Below are 6973 nucleotides of genomic sequence, written 5' to 3' on the forward strand. Positions count from 1 at the left end.
GTGGAAGTAGCTATCTACTGGGATTACAAAAGCAAAGCATATCCCTAGACTTACTACAAAAATCACTATGGTGCATGGATAAAATCTAGGACATTTGTGAGGGTGTGTCACTTGCCTTGGTGAGAGGACGAGTTTGTACACTCTTCGCAAAAACACTCGTTGCAATCAGCACAATCACAATCTACAAACAAAATTTTCACTCCATAAACATATAGCAACACATATACAATCGCAAATAAAAATATGGATGCAATATGTGGATTAAACATGAACAAGTCACTTAATATGTTCTCTGGTTTCAACTATATGCATGATGCCATGGTACAATTTTAATGGAGTGTGGATTTTGTACACCCAAGCATGGGTGTGGATGTATTCTGTACCGTTAGATGATTCCTCGAGATTCACGCCCATCCTGGTCAACTGGACATTTTATTTTCCATCCCTTAATTTATCTATCACCTCCTTCTCTCCTTTTCTCCCGGCTTTCCTCCGCGGGACCCGCTCCAATGTCGACACCATAGGTAGAGATGCTATTGCTGCCGCTGTCCAAAACGGAGTGAGGCTCCCGGGCTCTCTCCACAATTCCTCTTGCTCTCGCCGCCGGCAAGATTTGAGGTTTTTTTTCTCCCACACGCCACCTTGCCGGCTGTGCGCGGTCGTCAGATCTGCACTGGCCATGGCGGAGTCCGCCATGCCTCCGTGCATCTGGTCTTCTCCACCACGATATCAGTACTGGCGCCATCGCTTCTCACCGGAGGCGAGATGTCGTTCCATGGCCTCCGGGCAAACAAGATCTTGAACCCTACACTAGCCACGACTTGACGCCCACATTGGCGCTGACGCTGTCCTTCGAGATGGTGCAGGTGGTGGTCGGTGTGCGGGTGCCGGGGAACAGGTCCTCGGCGATCGAGAGCCAGCTGCGCGGGATCCCTCGACTTGGCGTAGATGCGGTCGATCACGCGCGAGGCCGTGTGTGCGGCGGACGCCGCCTCTTCGGAGCGGCGGAGGCAGCAGAGGACGGCGAGCTTGCGCTCAAGGGTCACCGGCCGCGCCACGCTGGAGGATGTCACCGAGCATGCTAGCAGTGTCACCGGCCGTGGCGAGGCTGTTGAACGCGCCCGAGGCGGACATCTTGAGCAACTCAGGCGGCAGTGGCAGCGGCGCGGCGGATACAGGAGCGACCGCGTGGTGCTGCTGGGTGAGGAGCACGTGAGTGGACCAGCGACGCCGTGGGCTCGGTGAGTGCCTGGAACGCCAGGTGGAGGTGGCCGCGGCGGTGGGCGCATAGCATGCAGGTGAGACTCGCGTCGAGGCCGACTTGTCGGTGCCCGCGGGAGATAGCCGCGACTGGAACGTGAGGTGGACGTGTTCTTGAGGTGTTGTTGCATCTGCGCGGAGGAAACGGTAGTGAGGCCATCGGTGACATGACGTCGAGCCGTCGAGGGCCACCATAGCTCCGCCTTGGAGAGGAGAGGCAAGGGATGCAACGCCCTCCTCGTTCTCTCTTAAAAGTTCTTCATATTTTCCCCAATTTTTTTTTGTTGCGTGAATGGTGAATTGTTCATGTTTTATGTAGTGATTTCCTTGTTGATGTTCTTATCTGAAACTGATGGGTGTTCCCGGTTTGGTTCTTCTTAGTGCATTGAAATTAATCGGGATTTCAGATCAGTTCTTCGTGCTCAGCTCCGTTCGTCTCAGCTCTGTGTGTCTGGTCTGGCCTGCGTTTTTTTTGTTTGGTTGAATTGTCCTTCAAGAACCTTCGGTTTCACGACGAGCACCGCCTTATCTGGTAGAACCATTTCTTATGTTAAGCAAAGCTAAGTATTCAGAATAACAACCAGAACTAGGTGCATTTGTTCAGAACAAAGTACCACAGTTTTGATACTTCCAGAACAAAATCACTAGTGAGTCAATCTGTTTCGTTACAGTCCAGCTAGCTTGTGGACTCGGCGAGGGAGACGGCATAAGCAGGTCGGAGCTGATCAATGCGGATGCTGAGCGCGAGCTTGTCGCCGGACAGCAGCTCCTGAGGCAGCGCCAAGAACATCCTGGCCCGGCGCAGGCGTCCCGCCGGTCAGCGCGCTGCTCGCTATCGAGGCCATGACCTTGTCCTTGTCGTCGCCCGGGTACTCCACCGAGACCCTGCACACGAACTGTGGCGCTGCGGCGACGTCAGCCCTGACGCAGACCAGGGACACCACGGTGGCCACCGCGCCGAGCCGCGAACAGGCAGACCAGGAACACGCTCTTGAGTCTTGTCCTCCTCTCCGATGACGGCGTGCCAGCGCTGCGATAGGGGCAGGCTGAGGCGCGAGTGAGCGGCGGCGAAGTGACCGAGGAGCGCTGACCGGAACCGACCAAGGCGCAGCTGTCCTCCGGGCAGAAGCAGGGTGCGCAGGGGCACGCGCTGGTGCTCCGCGGCGCCGTGGTAGACGACGTATCGGTCGCACCCGAACTCCCTGTAGGGGCAGCGCACCTTGGCGGCTTCGAGGAAAGCGTCCAGCTCGCCGCAGGGGGTATCCGCGCGGCTGCAGGTGTCGCTGTGGCCACCGAGCCGTCGCCGGAGCAGCCGCCGTGCGCCGTCGGCGTCGCCACCGAGCAGCCGCCGGACTGCTAGAGTAGTGGGCAGATGCGTTGCAGCTGCGGTGAGAGGACTGAGACATGGTGCATCTACGGAAGGAGTGGAGGAGGGGATGGTGGAGGAGTTGGGGAGGGGTGGTGGAGGGACATCCGTGGTGGAGAAGCAGAGCCACCCGACCCAAGTACGCAACAGGATGCGTGACGACAGAGAGAGGAAGGAGCAGGTTCGTCCCGCGAATCTTGCCTGTTAAAGACGTGTCGGGAGCTTTTGACTATTCTACTGGGACCCACTGGCTATGTAAAATTGGAGAAATTAGCTGAAAAGGGTTTCTCTCACATGCTAACTTTTTCGAATCTCAATGAATCCTATGGCTGGGGCAACACCCACACCCATGCTTGGGTGTACAAATGTATTTCCGAATTTTAATGTTGCATTAATAACTAAAAACATTTCCTATCATTAGAAAAGATCTACAACGCTAAACAAATACTACAAGCGAAATGTATAGGTCATATTTTTTATTTTCAATGCTACTGTACAGAGGGTTCAATTCTCTGCTAATAGCAAAAGAAATTACTCAAAAATAATTTGTAGAACTATTTGTATAGCCAAAATACTCTATTTGAGTTTCTGCAAAAACTGTGTAAAAATATGATGCAAAAGTGCAATATTATGGGTCTACTGTATTCTACACATTTTTATGAATCTAGGGACATCTTATTTGCTGGATTTCGATAAACGAAACTAAAGATATGATTTTTCAAAGTTTCTATGTTTCTCTGACCATAATATTCGAAAATATAACCATGTATGACACGTGGCAGGTTTCTATTCGAGGATACCCCTTCGTTTAAGTGATCAGATATCAGCCTTAGGATCTAGTAGATCCTATGGTTCACTGAGAACAAAGAAGGAAAGAAAATAAAGTGGCTAGACTCACGTACGATACGGAGGATACTGGAATATGGTAGCTGTGATCAACGAGAATCCTGCGATTTCTACCGATGATGAAGCAGATGAAGACACTCGAAATCGCGAGGCGAATTTGGTGGCGGTCGTTGAAGTGCACTGATTCGCCCAAAATCGCTCGTCGGAAAACTTTTCCGCGGACGTACTCACAGATGAAAATGGCGCCGTTGCTGTGGTGCATCAAAATTCACGAAACAAAGTTTCAGAGATGCGCAAGGAAGAAATAGGATGTTTGGAAGAAATTAGAGATCAAAATATGGACCGTGCTCACCGCAATCGACGAATTACCGCGAACGTACAGCGGACATGCGAGGCAAAATTCGAGCAGCCTGGGGGCTCTCTTTCTGTGTGGTTTGAAGGGAAATGGAGAGGAAGGTGTGGGACTTAAATAGGAACAAACCGCTCGTTAAATGGCGGCTTAAAACTCCGGAAATCAATTGGGAAATAAAAGCCAGAAACGGACGCGCACTCAGACGGAATTTTTCTGGCTGATGGTTGAAGACGAGCCGAGGTGGCATGGGGCCCACCTGTCAGCCAAAAAAAAAGAAGTGAAACGCGGGGCGTCGCTTGCTTTGCTCGGCATACAGGCACACGTGACACGGCCATGCTGCTGCGTTTTTTTTTTTCCTTTTTCCTGGACGTGCACACCACATGCACACATGCACACATCACTCGTTGAGTGGCCTGGCTCTCTCATGTCTTTTTTTTTTCTTTACTTCTTTTATCTGTTTGATTTGAAAACCAATTTGCTTCAAAAGTGACTCAAACGAAGTCTGAAAATTTTGAACAGAATATCAGTAGATTCCTTATTCAATGAAGAATGCTTTGGAATCAGTCTTAAAACATTTTGAAAAGAAAACGAATTTGGCACAAAGGCCTATATAATTTTATTTGCATTCCTTTGGGTTTAAGGTTTCTTTATAAACTTGAATTTCGCTCAAAATTCCTATGATATGCAAAGATGCCATGATGCTTATGAATGCAATGCATGTTTTTTTGAAAACTCCATTTTTGTAAAAACTTTTTAGAAAGTTTTAGTCCTTGTCAATTTTTCAACCAAGACAAACAAACAAGCTTAGATTTTATTTTTATATCACATTCCAAAATTTGGAAAATTATGGGATGTGACAGTGCATTTCTAGCATGCTTTTGCATTACTGTTTTATCAAGTTATCATCAAGTACTGGTAGGATTTTTGTATTTCACTGCGCTACCGCACCCTTTTATGCTTGTCCACACATGATCTTAAAATAACAAGTCAATAATGAAATATCAATAAAAAAATGTCATTTTCTGGCATTTTGACTTGATAGAAATCATGTTTGCACTTAATAATGCGCATGGGAGAAAGGACAACGCGAGGACAGCTTCCAGGAGCTTTAACGGGCATTGCTACGGGCAGGGCCCGCCCGTACCATCCGCCCGTACCACCCTCCAGGAGCACCGCCTCGTCAAATACTTTCACCTCCCGCAGACGGTTCAGAGATCAGACATACACAGCTCCGCGAAACCGAGAAACACCGCCCGAGATCAGATCTCAAGAGGGAACTTTGGAGAAGACAAGATCCGGGCTGCTACGTGGATCCTCGGAGGACAAGACATCATCCCCTTCGTCATCATCAACCGCTGCACCTCCATCACCATTATCCTCGAACCATAGTTGTAATTTTGATTGCTATTGTGGATCTGTATTCGAATTCATTCCATTCCTTTAATTTCATTCCACAAGATTATGATGATGTTCTTAATTGTCTCCATGTGTGAGTAGTCTTATTAGTTCTTGGGATATGGAGAAACCCTAGCATGAATATGAGATGAATCAAAGAAGATCTATGGTTTCAAGTATTAATGTGTATTAGTTTTCTCTCTTGTTATTACATGTTGTGCACCATGTAATATTGCCTATTGGTTTTGAGAGGGAACTACTCTTTGAAGTGTGGTAAAGTGAATGGCGAGAAGTGACATTACCGTATCGGCGCTTTGACACATGAATAAAGGATATAAGAGGGATTCACAAAGCTCGTATAGATGACCATTGTACACCCCTTAATAGCACTAGTCAATTGGCTGCAGAAGGCTAGATGCCTTATTATTTAGAGATGCAATGACCGATGGCTTTCTGGACACATCTTTAAACGGAGCTCTCCCACACACAACATGCTTGAAAGCATATGTTATCTTAAATTCTTAATTAACCCGAGTCCTAATGCTAGAGGTGGATCCAATAATCTCTTAGAACACTTTGTCTTATAAAGTTCCAACCCTTTTTATACAATGTTTTTACTGTTTTATTTACTTTTCCTACAACCATTTAAAACACCCCCTTTTATCATTTTGAGATTAGAGAACAATTATTAAGTAATCTTTAGTAGAAAGTAGCAAGGGGCATTAAGATCATTATTAGTAGCTCCTCGAGGTTCGATACTCTTATTTTGAAACTAGCTACAACTGATATGTGTTCTTGCAGTCATCAAGCAATTTTCTGCCGCCGTTGCCGGGGAGCTCAGCGCTTTTGGTCTTTGCTTATTATCTACTATTGTTTTTACTAAAGTTGTTTGATAGTTTCAGGCATTACGATGGATGCTCTCGGGCTTATGAATAAGCTTGATGCAGCTGAATATATCGGGAGATTCAACCGAGGGTTCGTTAAGGAATTCCCCAATGGGAATGACATTGAATATTCTATTCATCCACGCTTTATTGCTATTATGAAGGAGAATAGTTTTGCAGGAGATGATCCCGATGAGGATCCCTATGCTCATTTGCATTCTTTTACTGAGTTGTGTTGGACAATCAAATTAAGAAACTATACTGGTGATGAACTTAAGCTTAAATTGTTTAGTCAATCTCTAACCAACACTACATTATCTTGGTATAGAACTTGCCCTGCAGAAAAGATTGATACTTGGGGGAATCTCAAGAAGGAATTTTTTATTTTGGTTCTACCCCAAAGTTAAATCCGCGGAAGCAAGAAGGGATATAACCAATTTCAAGAATCACCGTGGTGAAAGCTTAATGAGAGCCTACCTCAGGTTCAAAGGTACTGTTCAAAAATTTCCCCATCATGATTTACCACCTTGGTATGTTTTACATGTCTTTTATGGAGGACTAGAACAAGATAATAAAAGAGAATTAGATTTGTTATCCGGTGGATCTTTTATGGAACTCATAGCCGAGCAAGCGTGGATACGTCTAGACAAAGTTCATAGAGATAGAGTATCATGGGGCTTTAATATTGGAAGTGAGGGAGAAATAGAAATCAAATATGACTGTCTAAATTCTTACAAAAACACCGGGAAACTAAAAAAACGGCTAATGAGCTTAATATTGATGATGTTATGGTATTAGATGTTCTTCAAGCTTTTACAGAATTCATTGAAGTACCCAAGAAAGAATGGCTCCCATTATACTCCGCCACAT

At 46.4% G+C, this 6973-nt stretch overlaps 1 pseudogene; it reads right to left on the minus strand.

Moving 5' to 3' along the window:
* Window positions 1-1778: 1778 nt before the first annotated feature.
* Window positions 1779-4159, minus strand: LOC124648545 (annotated as a pseudogene).
* Between the last annotated feature and the right edge of the window lie 2814 nt (window positions 4160-6973).

Source organism: Lolium rigidum, chromosome 4 (genome assembly GCF_022539505.1).
Source record: "Lolium rigidum isolate FL_2022 chromosome 4, APGP_CSIRO_Lrig_0.1, whole genome shotgun sequence".
Lineage (NCBI taxonomy): Eukaryota > Viridiplantae > Streptophyta > Magnoliopsida > Poales > Poaceae > Lolium > Lolium rigidum.